Here is a 16,396-nt window from a genome sequence, read left to right as displayed (position 1 = left end):
CTGTAAACAATCATTGCATTGGTTTCTTTCATTTTTGTTTGTCCATACCCACTGCGAGACTGTACCGCAATTCATCCACGTCAGCCTTCATTATTAGGGATATTAGTAACAATTTAGTAAAAAACAACAACTGCAAATGAAAAATAAGAGAGCACATCAATAGGGGCATGCTTTATTTCTGCAGTCCTTCTTTGCAATTGCTAAGAGAAATTAATTTAAAGCTGGAAGATGGGGAACAATTAGCACTTTTGCTGGTACCTATTTTCACTTGGTTACAAATGGAATTTTTAATTTAACTCCTGAATACTTAGCCAACCTATTCATTATCTCCACTATTCTGTCAGTAATTTTCTGCTCAGCATTCAAGCAGCCAACGTCTAATTTACGCTTGTAAGCAATGTATAGAAAGCTGGTTCAAGCCCAGTCCATTTCAGTCCTTTTACACTACAAAGGCCACTGAGCAATTATCAGTCGGCTCGACAGTCAGAGTTTGTCCCTAATTAGCCCTCTTGTCTTCAGTCCGCTGGATTAGCTGCTGCTGAGGCACAAGTTAATGGGGAGCTCAAACTAAATAAAAGCTCCAAGATCTTCCTGCTTTGACTATGCACCACAGAGAAGGATTGTGAAGCATCGTGACCCCCAGGAGGTGGATTGACAGCAGCCCGGTGCTAAGCCATGCAGAATTGCATTTTAAAAAAAAAATGTATCTGTGTTGGAAATCCTACTTCCCGAGTGTTATTCCACCATTTATATATTAGAAAAACACAAAATCTTTGTTCTTGGCCATTCACTGAATGACTTACAAAGCACAGCTGTCTCTGAAAGGAAAAAAAAACTAAAACACACTTTATACTTTCTGCCCCAAAGCTTTTTTCTTGTATCTTTGTGAGGAAAGAGGTAATTTGTCTTCTAATCTGGGTGACTAAAATGAGAAGAGAAATTTAATGAAATTTTGAATGATTTCTGTCCATTAATAGATTTGCCTGGTTGACTTTACATGCATCTGGAACAGCCAAAGTTGTGCAATAAAAGGCCTGAATTGGCATTGCCAATCTTTCCTTTTGAGCAGCCTTCACATCACTCTCAGTAATGCTGAATACTTACATTATTAGGGTTTCTGAGTAGCGGGTGTGGAGAGAATCCCTTTTTGCAGTAGTTTCAAATGATTTTGTATCAAGCTACAGCATGGGCTTAATTAGATATTCTTACTGAACACACACAAAAAGAATAAAATGCCAAGTAGTTTAAATTTAAAAAAATTTAAGAACCTTATTTTAAACAAATGACATCTATTTGGATGAACGGGAATGAGGGACTGCAATCCCACATTAAACATCATGTGGGGGTCTTGTTGATTTTTCTCTCATTAACAGCATATTCTGCTTTCCTTTTAAAGACCTGATTCAACTCCTGAGTGGTTGGTGATGTTCTGTGATTAAAGAATGTCAGTGCTTTGTATAAGAAGTGATGAAGAGGGGTTCTTATGTATTTTAGCGACAAACTCAATTCAGTCAGTTTACCCTTCAACATTTGAAAACAGTATTGAATAAAAGATTTGATCTCGGTCTAGATGCCACAAAATCACTTCACTTAATGTAAATCAAGATAGGTGTTTTATTTCCTACTTTTCTATTATGTGGTAATATGTACAAATGTTTGATGGTAAGAGTTTAAAGATATTTTATGGATAGTGCACAATTTGGAGTTCAGTTGGACACAATTGTAGGAAAGATGTAGTAGACTATAAAATGCTGTTTACAACCAGTCTTCACCTCCTGATGGAGCTTCATGGAGATTAATACAGACAGGACTGATTTTTCAGCACTTCATTCTTTGTTGAAAGAAAATAACAAGAGAGATTTGTGTGCTTTTTTTGTACTTAAATTACAACATACTTTGAATTCTTATAAACAATTGATTTACATGAATAATTATGTTTGAAACTCGTGAGAATTCCCATCCCTTTACTTTTGTGACTTGCAGAATTATATCACCAAGAAAATTAAAACTGGTGCGATCACTTTCCACATTGAATCAGAGATTTAACCTTGGATGCTGAAAAGTCTGAGTTAAGAGTAAGCCAATAATTTGACCAGATCCATTGTATTTCAGGATCTCACTATTGTATCTGTCCATCTTGCCCGAGACTTTTTCAATTCCAATTCAAGATTGACAGCTTTTCTTTAAGTGTTTTCTTTGATTGAAAACTGTACAGAAAGATATTTTACTGGGCACTTAAAAAAATTCTTGTTTAATTTTGTTCAAGGTTCACTGCTGTTTTTCATCTCTGGAGTTGGAATCTGAATTGTCTATGAATTAGATTTTTAAATTTAGTGAACAAAATTTTAAAAAAAGATTCAGGGATTTGATCTCTAGCATGTTTTTTTTACAATTCCATACTCCACCACAAAACAAAGGAAATAGCAGGAGGTTAGCACTGCTAGCGCTCCAGTTTTGATGAATATTTTAAGGAACTAGAGCAGAAACCAAATTGTTTTTTAAAATGTGAAAGGGATTCAATGGTGTCCGAAAATAATTTAGCAGATGGAGTAGGGAATATATTTCCTCTAAAAAGGGGGAATCCGGAGTGAAGAAAATGCAACATTAAAATTAAGAGTTATAAGCTATCGAAGGAATTGAGGAAACTCTTCCTTGCACAAAAAGGACTAGAAATCCGGAATTCTCTACCTCGGATCATTGTTGGAAGCTGACATCGTTGGAGCTTTCAGTACTGAGATCCAGAGGTTTGTGTTGGGTAAGGGTAGCAATGGATATGGCTAAATGAAGTTGATCAGCATGCGCTTAAACGAATGGCAGCTCAGGTTCACAAAACTGAATGGCCTACTCCTGATCCTATGTTCAACCAGCCCAGGCACCTCCAAGTACAGTTCCAAGATTAAAGGTTAATTTATTTACTACCTTGGGCCCACAGTCCAACCTCGAGGTAAAATCCCACCCTCAGGCAGACAGAAGATATGGAATTATCCCTCTTTATAGCAAAAATAGCAACAATCTGCACAAGGCCCACAGCAGCACAAGAGGTCACAAGTTAAATGCATTAATTCTGCAAGTTTAGATTATTTTACTGTTTTGAGAGTATGAAAGCTCTCCACCTACTTCTGTGCAGATATTTGATTCCAGTCTCAGAGCCCTTCAGAACACTTTTACAAAATCCATGGTCCCAGCTCCATCTTGAGAGAGGCAGAGGGTGAGCATGATGTGCTCCTTGGATTTGTGTAAACTTTTTGTCACTGCTCTGTAGGTTTCAATGAATTAATAAATTACAGCCATGGTAGTGCTGTAATTCCACTCCAGGATGAAGCAAACAATCCAAAAGGAAAGCCCCAAAGCGTTTTAACTCCCTCCCCTTCCCCATCAATATTTAAACTTTTGTGCGCTGTTCTTTAAAAAGGGGGAAAAATATTAAATACATTCAATCAAGCAGAAATAATCATGTATTAACACTTGACATTACGAAATCCTTTCAAAAAGATATTACTAAAACATGAGGCATTGTCATTTAAAACTGCAGGAGAGAAAAAAGTCTTTGTGCCCCTGAAAACCATTGTCCCTCCATATCACTGAAAATTGTACTTGCAAATTTGTCATTCATTGCAGCCAGAAAGATAGACCAGTTAATATTTAAACCATCTCTTTCAATATAAATTTATATTGAATTGACAGCTGCGGTGGGTTGCCATATGATACAGAAATCTGTAAAGTTAATTTTCTTTTTTTTTCTTCTATTGATCACCTCTGTTATTTATCTCTCCCAAAAAAGAAACTTTTAGACGTTACCATGGTATGTATCACACAAGCACATTAACTGGAGATCACTCAGTGTTCAGCTTCATTTTCTGAGTAAGTTTTCGCTTTTGTGCACAAAAAGAACGAGGCACCAATTTATCAATCCGAACCGAGTGGGATTTAATAGTTTTACTTTTCAAAAACAAAATAAAATCTACCAAGACAAGGGATTTCAAGACATTTATTCTCTTGAGTGAGAGCATAAAGGATTACAGAAATCAAAAAGACAAAGGGCAGAAGGATTTCTGGAGGTTTGGCTTATTCAAATCACTGAGAAAGGTCATAACGAAAGGCACAGACCTATTCATATGAAGAGACACAGTGATCTTTCAGTGACCTTAACACCAAGCCCACATCATCAGTAACTGGAAAAATGACACTATGTCTGCCGTTTATTTTGCATTTTCTTTTCCAACCACCTAAACTTTTGATATTGTTTGGCTCCACCTGAACAAAGAAAATATTACAGAGGAATCAGTGATGTGTGTCTGCTAAGGTTTGCCCCTTTCTCAATGAACAAAACAGATTGCAAATTTAGTCAACATTTTCAAACCTACTTTTAAGACCCTTCTGAAATGCAGTAACAACCTTTCTCGACCCCCAACCCCCAAAACCCCCCACTGCCAAATGACTGAAGCAAACTTAATGAAAATAAGAGCCCTACTATCATTAAGTGCACTCACAAGCCCAGATATTCCAAATCTGGAGGACCCACTCAAGGTAATTCACACTAACCAGCAACAATGCAAAGAAAGTTACTGTTGCTGAATTGGCACATCTTTTAAAAAAATGATGCTGTTAGAAAATTACCTTTCAAACAAAAACACAAAGCAATTAGGACTATAGGATCCTCACAGTCAAGTAACTAAAAACCGAGTCAATCTGATCGTAAGACGTAACAAGTTTACATACCTGATTCTATTTCTATTATTTTTCTTTTCCGTCTCAAAGATTTTCGGTAACTATCCTTTGAACAGAATGAAACAGGGGAGAAAGGCTTGACCTAAATGCCTCGTTCTTCTTTGCTTCTTGCAGGTCTGGCTTCAGATATTAACCGTCTACCATCCATCTTTCACAGGACTGGAATCGGCAGCTGCCTTGCTTCAGCTGGAATGTGTGCAGTGGTTTGAACTTCACAAGAAAGAGGAGGTGGTAGAGAGAGAGAAACAAAAGGAAGCACAAGAATCTCTTCGGTGGCCCCTCCGTCTTAGAATCAACCGTGTGAGAGAGTGATGGATTTTTGACCACAAAATAGTGGTCCGACCCCTCCTTATATTGCCCAGCCCCAAAGTCCCTGTCTATACCACATGTCATATTCCCTGGTTGCTATGGTGATGCTTCCACATGTTGCTGACAGTAATTGGATAAGAAGCATTTCTGTTAATAAACCTAACATGAGTGCGAATATGAATGGATATCAATTTTGTCGTACATTTGTAAAGCTGCTTGAGGTTTCTGTTTGGGGCTGTGCTCATTTTCTCTTCTGTTGCTGGAGGTGTGTGTGTGAGTCTATACAATATTGTTTTCCTTTATTATCTCTTGGCACCATTCATGATGTCAGCTGAGAGTGACAAAACTGGAGAATCTAACCGAATGAGAGCACATCTGAGAGAAGGGATACAGGCTCGTATGGTAGTAAATGCAGCTCTGAGTGGAAAGGTGAATATAAAAGTACAAGGCATATTAATTAGCTATTGGCAGGATTAGACGGGATTGTATAAGGTAACAGCTGCAGCAAACAGGAAAGGAAAAGAGAGGAGTGTTGTCGGGGGCTTGGTGGGGGGGAGGGCGGTGTGTGTGTGTGTGTGGAGAAGAAGCCCTGTCAGATGCAGATGACAAATCTTGGGAGGGCTCTTCAGTTTATCTTTCTATTCAATCCCCCTCCTTATGTGATTCCCCTATTGTTTAGCCCTGTGACAGCTGGAGATGACAGGCCCGAAGACCTGACAGAATGAGTTCTTTCACACCGTACTAGCCTTCACATTTACTGAACGAATAGTAGCCGCAGCAAGGTACAATTTAAACAGAAGGGCAAATATGGCCTACAGCTTCAATTCGAACCAAAATCCGAACCACCACGTCCCTCGCTGCCCTCTGAGGTATTTATTCCATCTTTAATCCACTGCCTCTTTCAGAAAGCAATGGATCTGTGGCCTTTGCTAGTCTGACCAGAACAGGCGGTTTGTTTGATTCACACCATCAGCTTTTCAATTGAAGTTCTCAATTAATTCAGTTTCATCTTTTCTGTTTCTCCAAACATCAGTAATGACTGTAATGTTCCAGAGGCCAGTGATAGAAACACACACACACACACTCTCTCTCTCTCTCTCTAATGGATTGTCTTTTTTAACTTTGACCTTGGCTAGTAATCCCAACTCTTGTTTTGATTTTACATCTCCTATTTGTAATCTTTTACTCCGTCCAGCAGGGAGTGTTTTGACGGTAGCAGCTGTAATTTTTGTGCATCTGGTGCCCACTACAATCTTCATTTCGGCAGCTGAGGGAAGCTCAGCAGAAGCTGTGGCAGTGTGTCTGATTTTAAATACTTCATTATCAAGCTTAAAAATGATTAACACGTGCAGATCAGAGTTGGGCACTTCGATGTGCATTTTAGAGATTTGATCCCACTACATTGCCTGGCAAATTACCCTATTTAAAATGAACAGGACACCACAAACAAAAACTCACATCATTCTATTAAGGCCAACTGTTACTTTGACCTTTAAATGTGATACCTCACTTTCTGTCCCATCCCAACTCACACTGCTTGCCTTGCTATTCCTTCCCTACCATCACTCCCACCCTATTCCATTGACAGTCTCCTGGGTTTATGTATATTCGCAAAAGCAAAATGCTATACCTTCCAGTGGGTCAGCGTGCACGAATCAGAACAGTGTCTTTATCTGTGCTAAACTTTGGTCAGCTGAAAGGTATTTGGAATGCGAAAATTGCTTTTGAGCATTTCTTGAGGCCAAGTGTTGTGGCAGAAGTTTCTGGCCATGCACATTCAGTGGAGAGCTTTGGTCCATCTTAAGTTCAAAGGTGCAATTTTTTGACCACTTAACACACATGACATTTTCTGGAAGACTACTGATCGGTGCTCTCAGAAAACATGCCTCCCTCCCTCTTACCATAGAATGATTAACAATTCCGTTAAGTTATCAAAGTATTGACCTGCTTGTCTGTCTGTTTAAAACTCTACCAATACATTCCCATAAGTGCCAATTAAAGGCTGTGTTGCTGATATGGATAGACAATCAAAGTGAATATTTTGCAGATTCATTCACATCTCACTTTCTAGTTAATGGGAACAATTTATTGGAGGAAAGTTGCTTCGGGGAAACCCCTGCCAAGCAAATTTGATTGGATTGGTAAGATACATTACAGAAATGTTAATATGGTCCTGGAAGGGTTAAACGTTATATTTAATGAGACTATGACCCAAGGGCACAACCTCAGAGTGAATGGACGACCCTTTCAAACTGAGATGAGCAGGAATTTCTTCATCCAGAGGATAATGAATCTGTGGAACTGAAGGCTCTGGAGGCCAAGTAATTGAGTTCATTTAAGACCGAGATAGATAGCTTTGTGATTAATAAGGGGATCAAAGGTTACAGGGAGAAAACAGGAGAATGGGGTTGAGAAATATATTAGCCATGATTGAATGGCAAAGCAGACTTGATGGACTGAATGGCCTAATTCTACTCCTATACTTTATCGTCTTATTCAGTTAAAAGGAAACATTAAATGCCTGTCCTAAAATGAAGCAGAAAGTCACTCTTTTGGTTAAGAACTTCAATTTTAGTGCTGTGCTGATCAGACCAGGTGGGAAGCCATTGCACAGGGCGACAAATTTGGAAAGGAGCAATAAGTCAGGTCTCTAGCTCTTAAATGAGACATAGAAAGAAAGGATGGCATTTATATCGCATCTTTCACACACTCCGAACTTCCCAAGGGGCTTCAGTATCAAATACATGCTTGAAATATGGGGCTGGATTGTTGAAGGGCTGCAGAGACAAGTACAGAGAATGAAAGGCCTGCAATTTCCTGATGCCAACCTGAATGCCAGGGTGATGACCGTTACTTGCCTGAATGCAATGAGCAACTTTACAGGCCAACTGGAATTGCCCAGTCTACATGCTGCAGGCCCTTATTGCCCAGTGAAACCGGAAACCCTGCACACTGAAGGAGGGGGCGGGCAGAGGAATCCTGTCTCCTCACCACTCCACTATGTAACACTCAACATCTCCTCAGTGTCATGATTAGCAGAAGGTCACAGATTCACCCTTGACAATGGTGGGTGCCCCTACTTACATTGGCATCTACCATCTCTCACAGCAGTGCAGGAAGGCCTTATTTCAGCTTCCAAACCTCGGAACCTCCCCATCATCTTTTTGTGGATGGGGTTCTCAGAGGCAATTTGGGGGAGGCATTGGCCTTGTGTTATTATCGGTGCATTGTTAATCTCCAGATAATGTTCTGTGGAACTGGGTTCAACTCCCGTGATGGCAGATGGTAGAATTTGAGTTCAATAAAAATTTGGAATTAAGAGTCTAATGATGACCCTGAATCTATTATCGATTGTTGGAAAAACCCATCTGGGTCACTAATGTCCTTTAGGGAAAGAAACTGCTATCCTCACCTGGTCTGGCCTACATGTGAATCCAGACCCACAGCAATGTGGTTGACTCTTAACTGCCCTCTGGAATGGGCAATAAATGCTGGCCTAGCCAGCGATGCCCTCATCCCATGAATGAATATGGTGGCAGCCATTTAAATGCCCACCTCGTCATTAATGGTTTCAATGGGAGTTCATCTGACAGCAGCTCCTGTATTTCTGAAGTAGCTGGAAACCAGCCTGGCATCAGGATGGGGATGGGGATCAGTGAAAAGGCAGACCATGATCTTTCTTGGTGATGGAAGTAACACAGCAGCCAATGTGCACACAGCAACAGCAGTGTGACAACAACATGATTTTATGAGTTAGTCAAGGGATCGATATTGTCTAAGGTACCAGGGAGAACTTTCCAACTGTTTGAAATAATGTCAGGGGTCCTTTATCCACATGGGACAGCCTTAGCTTAGCCATTCAAAACCATCCGAAAGACTGCACTACCAACAGTGCAGTGCTCCTTTGGATCCACACTGACATGCCAGGCTAGATTTTATACCAATGCATCTAGACTAGGATCTGAAGACATAATCTTCCAACTCAGTGGTGAAAGTGCTCTACACTGAGGCATTGTTGGCTGACAATAATCTGATTGTCTTCTGTAAGTGCAGAGCACAGTGAAAGATGGATTTGGGATTAGCCATGATATTGTTTCCTATTAAGTAGCCTGCCAGCAGTCACTGTCAGACATGAGTAATGGCTAGCTGGCCGAGATATCAGAGGGTAATAGTCATTTATGTAACTGTTCCCCAATTTGGAATCAATTAATTCTGGAGATAAGACAGGTGGGAAATTTGGATAGTAATTTGTGGGGAAGAATTACCAGAGAAATCATGTTTTAGAATCTGCATCTCAGTTTATTGATCAGAAAAGGAAAGCAAATTAGCCAACTCACATATCTCCTAAAATTCATTGACAGAATGGCGCTTTTAGAAGTCATGCTCATTTTAGGAAATGCCACGTTATAGTAGCATGTGTGGTGCAGAGTACAAGAGTAGAAACATGCAAGCCATGAGTTAGTCAGCAGTTAGATTAGGAGAAAGTGAGGGCTGCAGGTGCTGGAGATCAGAGTCAGGCAGCAGGTCAGGCAGCATCTGAGGTGCACCATTCCTGATGAAGAGCTTATGCTCGAAACATCTACTCTCTTGTTCCTCAGATGTTGCCTGGCCGGCTGTGCTTTTCCAGCACCACACTCTTGAAGTTAACCTAAATTATATGCTAAGGTACTGACACATGCATTCTTGAATAGCTGTGACTTGAATCAAATGGGATCCATCTGTGGGAAGTTGATCAGGTGAGTTAGGAGGGTTGGGATTGGAGTTACCAGCAAAAGTGCATCCACACTTTAAGTAATCTAATCTAATCTAATATACATCCCACATTCCTTCTCAACCCACTGCTGTTTTAACAATGTGCATTTTTGATAGTGTTATTCCTTCTCAAAATTAATTTAGTTCCCATTTATAATTAGTTCCGTTCTCATATTTATCCTATCCTGAATAAAATGATGTAAATTTCTCTTGAATCACCATGGAGAACAGTTTAACTGTTTGCTACAAGTGACTGTTCCTTTCTTTTTCTTGTCCAGATTGACAACAGGGATCCTAGAACAGGCCGTAGGCCCCAAATCAAACATCGAGCCACCTTATGCCTCTTTTGGCTGGCAGTCTGAGTGCTGCAACGTTGCTAAATGCCACAAAAAAACAGAAATTGATGGAAAAGTTCAGCAGGTCTGGTAGCATCTGTGAAGAGAAATCAGAGTTGACATTTTGGATCGAGCGACCCGTCCTCAGAACTGGCCGAGTGGCTACCCCTGGAGTAACCTTGCCTAAAATTAGCCCTCCCTTCCTTAAACATGACCTGGTGCCCAAAGATTGAATACCACTTGGAACAATTTCTACCCTGATAACACCATTGCGAATTTCAATTTGATTTTTCCTTCACCTGTTTTAGCCTCACTTGCTTTATTGAGCTAAATAAATCTTTATTTGTGGCAGAAGTCAAAGCCCTCACTATTGAGATAATTTGGGAGCTCTGATTGAAATCAAACAAAATAAAGGAGAGCTTGCACCACTGAACCAATAATAATCACCTTGAAAGCACTTTTTGAATGATGATGCCAGCATTTGATTTTTATCTATAAGTTGTCCGCCCTGTCTGTCAGGGGCTTGATATGTTGCTGATGAAGATGTTTGCACCAAGAATAACTAAGTATTAGCTGCTGAGCCGACGAAAGAGTAAAAACGCTCCCGAGGACCAACTGGGAGATTTTATACTTGGGTCACTCGTGGAAGTAAAAGGGAAAAAAAATCTTTTGCTTCAATCTTCACTTTCAAAGCGATATAGTGCAATAAGTTGACAAAGGCATATAGAGTTATGAATTTGTACAGCACGGAAACAGACCATTCGGTCCAACTCGTCCATGTCAAGCAGATATCCTAAATAAACCTAGTCCCATTTGCCAGCACTTGGCCTATACTCCTCTAAACCCTTCCTATTCATATACCCGTCCAGATGCCTAGCACAATCACAGAATCACAGAAAGGTCAGCAAGCAGGCACAGTACATAATTAGAAAGGCCAATGGAATGTTGTCCTTAAGTGGAAAGGGGATGGAGTATTAAAGTTGAAAAGTCTCACTACAGCTTGACAGGGCATTGATGGAATCACACCTCTAGTATTGAGAACAGTTTTCATCTCCTTATTAAGGAAGGACATACTTGCTTTGGTGGCAGTTCAGAGAAGGTTCGCAAGGCTGGCTCCTGGAATGAAGGAGGTACGGTTAGAAGTAATGGCTGAGCAGATGAGACCCGTGATCTTTGGAATTTAGCGATCTTATTGAAATGATCCTGAGGGGGCTTGACAATAGTAGGGGGCACAGATAAAAAAGTAAATGCCTTCAATTTAAGATGAAGATGAGAAAGAATTTCCTTTCAGAGCAGATCAGCAGTCTGTGGAATTTCCTTCCACAGGGTTTAGTGGAGGCTGGGTCATTTGTGGCAGAATTAGAAAGGATTTTGATTGACATGGGAGTTAAGGGCTATGGGGGAATAGGCAGGGAAGTGGAGTAAGGCCACAGCTAGATCTGCTGTGATCTTATTGAATGGTAGATGCGATGAATGACTTACTCTGCTCCTAGTTACTATCACAGTGATTGAGTGCTATATTAGTACTCACTGTGACAAGTGCAAAGGACAGAATTGTTAATGCACTTGCTATCAGACTGACCAGTTCAGCAAGCTCTGCCCCAGCAGAGACTGTAGGATCTAGAACAACAATGAAAAGTATCTGAGCAATTAATAGAACACCTTTTACTTCTCTTTATGGCACCTCACCTAACCTTGGAGGAAAAGGTGAGGTGCTATTTTCCTGCTACTGATGATTACCAAAGGCAATTTCCATAAATTCTTTGCTCATTTAACCAGGATTAATTTGACTGAGAAAACAATATATTTATATATGACAGCAATATGCAGCATATTTCTCCTGTTCTCCAGTACTCCTGCACTTCAGTTCTGAAGAAGGATCATTGGACCCAAAACATTAATTCTATTTCTCTCTCCACAGACAATGTTAGACCTACTGAGTTTTTGCAGCAATTTCTGTTTTGTTTCAGATCTCCAGCATCTGCAGCTCTTTGTATTACAGACTCCCGGAGTCTTGACAAGCTTAATTTTAATTCTCATTATTAATTAAAGTCATGTGATGTAGAACCTCATTGGTGAATTCCTTCCACATGTGGAAACAAGTTCCAACCTTACGGAAGATGACAAAAACAAAGTGGAAGAGGAAAGCCTTATCAAGGCCATTGATGAATTCCCTATTTGCTTATTGAGTCATATTGTTGTACAACATGGAAACAGACTCTTCATCCATGCTGACCAGATATCCTAAATTAATCTATTCCATTTGCCAGCATTTGATCCATATTCCTTTAATCCCTTGTTATTCATATACTCATCCAGAAGCCTTTTAACTGTTGTAATTGTACCAGCTTCCACCAATTCGTCTGGGAGCTCATTCCATACATGCACCACCCTCTGTGTGAAAAATTATGAAAGGAAAATGCAAAATCATTACTGAGCTCTGAACTGCAATTAATGAGCAATGACCATTCCTATCAAGAGCTTCCTCTATACCTTCCACTAAAAGGTAAGGCTCACAATTAGCAATTCATGTAGAAAAGTTACAAAGAATCTTGATTAACTTCATATTTGCTGCTTTGACAGTGTGAATCTCTGTTTGACCCCTCAGCATGCATCACCTTCCATTTTCCCAGGCCACTCACCCCTACTTAGATGAAAGGTCAAGTTGTTTTCAAGCCTAAACAATGGGGGTTGAATGACATGAATAAAGGCCTCCTCCTGCTCTGGTCTTCACAGAGCTCCAACAGTGTAACATTACATGATCGAAATTCATTTCAGGAGCTTCACTGAATTGTACAGTGCGACAAATGCCTGCCATTGACAGAATTATTGAACTCAGTTATAACTGTCCCGAGCAGATGGAAACCAGACTGGGGGCAGGGAGAAAGTGAACGGGGAGCTAGAATAGAGTGGGGGGCTTACGCATTTCTTTCTCACTGCGATCTGACAGACTGTAATTTTACGTTGTAGGTGAGAAGAACCTTCTGTCCAAAGGCAGCATGTTCCTCTTTAAATGTGGAGATTGAACTTCAATGACGTAATTTAGCCTTGATTTGCAGTTTTAACCTGAGGCCCGAGGAGTTGGGAGAGGGATGGGAAATAGTGGTGACAAAAACACAATTTCCATCATGGTATTTGGTAGCGCGTGATTAAGGGTGACTAATTTTAGAAAACTTTGATGACATTTTCTGAAACAGAATTAGAGATGTGAATAAATCTGAATTTTAAATCATAGGTTAAGATCCCAAAAGAAATATATGCGTGTTATAAAGTTGCTGTGAAAATGCATTTGTACAATCGCAAAACTAGTTACTGACATTTAAAAGTTTAACAAAATTGCATAATGGCACTGAGGATTTAATCTCATGAAAGGAATTGAGTAACCAGCATTTTGCACATCATTAGTTAAAACTACGAACATACTTCAAAAGTTTTCAGATTAAAAGTCCTCCCTTCAATTGTGACAGCACTTACACTGTTAGCCATAGCAATTCATCAATAGTGCAAAAAAAAAGGATTTGAAACCGTCGTGGAAGAACAAAAGAAGAGAGCACAGTACAAAGGCAGAGGAAACCACAAACATGGGCTTGCAGGTTTTATATGGCACAATCAAAATGAACAGCCACAGTCCATAATGCTACATTTAATGAAACCCTATGGGGTGTCGGAATATGCAGACTCTGCTTTGTAATGATGTTTCCATGAGCAGAGAATTTTGTTTATTCATTAGCAGCAAATTCTATGCCTCCATGAGCAGACAGCTTTGCACATGAGGTCATCCACAATCCTAGATCACAATTCCTTAGCTAAATGTAGCTGTTGGCATGTATATTGCAATTTATTGCATATATACATGTGATTTTGTTTAGTTACTTTTCATATCACGCAGGAACCCCCACTTTCTGCTTAGGAATTGAAAAGAATGTGCAAAATCGTCAGACTTGCTTACACAAAAGCTAGGTTCCATCCCGTATCTACAGCTGTTGGGTAAATTGCACCGGCATATTTGAATTGCAGAAGAAATTTGAGGTGATTTAACACTCATGGATGGAAGAGCTGGATGATAGAGCAAGATCAATAAACCTGCTGTTCATTGAAACAGCCTGGTCTTTAAACACCAATTCTTGAAGGATTCCACTTGGATGGAGATGTTTCGAACAGAGGTGCATGTTAAAGAGATCTGAGATCATGCTATTCCTTAGGTACACGACAAGAAACGTGTACCTAAGTCTCCTGGAAATATGCCATGAAGATTACACAGGTAATTTCATTGTGATGGATCATGTCCAACTAGGGGGCAATTGGAATGTAAATAAAATAGTTTTAAAGAAACCTACTGAAGTTAGATTTCAGCCAATCATGGTGAGCCAGAAAGTTTCCCAATCAACAACAGGCCACAAGACTAATCCAAATATTATTTAAAGCTGAACTAAACCACAAACTAGCAGACACTACTAAATAAAACCTCTCTTAGATAACTATTTATGATCTATAATTAAAACGTACAACAACTCAACCAACTAAACCAGAATCATGAATTGAACCCTTTTCTTTATACTGTGACTCACCTCCCCCAAAATTTCTTTGGTTATTATGAGGTTATTGAAAAATTACCCTCCTTCATGGGGACAATTCCAAACCTTTCCACATTTATCTTGCAAGGTCTGGGACATTTCAGCTTGAGATGGAGCTTTACTACAATTCCTGCACTATGACTTGAACAGAAAGTTAAAAACATCCCTATTTTTTAGTCTCACTTCTCTTGGCCCACAGCTGCTTTAAGCTCCTGATAAATTTCTCTCTCTGACTGATTCCATGTTGAATTGCTTGATTTAATTATGAGGATTTTTTTCTCTAACTCCAAGCCATGCAAATCTTCCAGCTTCCTTTTCTCACCTGAACACTGTTGCCATTTAAGTACAGGTACAAGACCCTTTATCCGAACACCCAAAAACGAAAATCTCCAAAATCCGAAGGTTTTTTTGTGAAGTTATTTTCTCAGGAACAAGGTTGTTTGGCGAGCAAACGGTTAACTCAAGTTGACACCCACTTGATGTGTGTCACTCAGATGTGACGTTGTTGGGGGGGGGGAAGCGTGGCCAGGCACATTCTTAGTTAGAAGTCTGCTTCTCCGGTAAGGTTTGTTAAAATTTCACCATCAAACTCTCACATTCTGAAAACCGAAAAATTTCAAATTCTGAAAAACAGCTGGTCCTGAGCATTTCCGATAAAGGATCTTGTACCTGTACAAATCCCACCCACCCTCATTCCATATGTTTCACAATGAAGTTAGTATTTTCTCTGCTTGAGGTGCAGGTCTGGCTAACATATATCTCTTTTGTTCTCTTGATTCATTAAATTGCAAATAGTTGAGCTGCTATTTGCTGTTCCCAAACCCAACTACCAACTCCCTGTTTCAAGCAAACATACAGGCTGATAAATTAAAGCAAAGGAACACCTAAACCCTCCAAGTGTGTCATGCATGTTACTTACTACTTGTCAGCCCAAGAATGGATATTGTCCAGATCTTGTTGCATTTGGACATGGACAGCCTCAGTGTCTGAGGAATCATGAATGATGCTGAACATTATGCAATCATCAGCAAACAACCACACTTCTGACCTTACGATGGAGGGAAGGTCATTGATGAAGCAGCCGAAGATGGCTGGGCTGAGCACACTACCCTGAGGAACTCCTGCAGAGATGTCCTGGAGCTGAGATGACAGACCTCCAACAACCATGACCATCTTTCTATGTGTCAGGTATGACTCCAACCAGCAGAGTTTGCCCCCAATACCCATTGATTCCAGTTTTGTTAGGGCTCCTTGCTGCCATACTTGATCAAATGCAGCCTTGTCACTCTCACCTCACCCCTGGAATTCAGCTCTTTTGTCGATGTTTGAACCAAGGCTGTAATGAGGTCAGGAGCTGAGTAGCCCAGGCGGAACCCAAACTGGACGAGACTGAGCAGTTTATAGCTGAGCAGATGCTGCTTGATAGCACTGCCGATGACACCTTCCATCACTTTACTGATGTCGAGAGTAGACTGATGGGGCAGTAATTGGCCAGGTTGGATTTGTCCTGCTTTTTATATTTAGGACATACTCGGGCAATTTTCCACATTGTTGGATATTTGCCAGTTTTGTAAATGTTCTGGGACAGCTTGGCTAGGGGAGGGGCAGGTTCTGGAGCATAAGCTTTCAGTACTATTGCTGGAATGTTGTCAGGGTCTGTAGCCTTTGCATTATCGAGTATCTCCACCTTGATATCAC

General features: G+C 40.2%; 1 protein-coding gene across 2 annotated transcripts in view; it reads right to left on the bottom strand.

Annotated features, from left to right (window-relative positions):
- Window positions 1–16,396, bottom strand: part of ptprn2 (protein tyrosine phosphatase receptor type N2) — a 944,464-nt gene that overhangs the window by 171,421 nt on the left and 756,647 nt on the right. The gene's annotated exons all lie outside the window — the stretch shown is intronic.

Source organism: Chiloscyllium plagiosum, chromosome 5 (genome assembly GCF_004010195.1).
Source record: "Chiloscyllium plagiosum isolate BGI_BamShark_2017 chromosome 5, ASM401019v2, whole genome shotgun sequence".
Taxonomy (NCBI): domain Eukaryota; kingdom Metazoa; phylum Chordata; class Chondrichthyes; order Orectolobiformes; family Hemiscylliidae; genus Chiloscyllium; species Chiloscyllium plagiosum.
The sequence above is the reverse complement of the archived record's forward strand: the minus strand, read 5'-3'. Positions and strand labels throughout refer to the sequence as shown.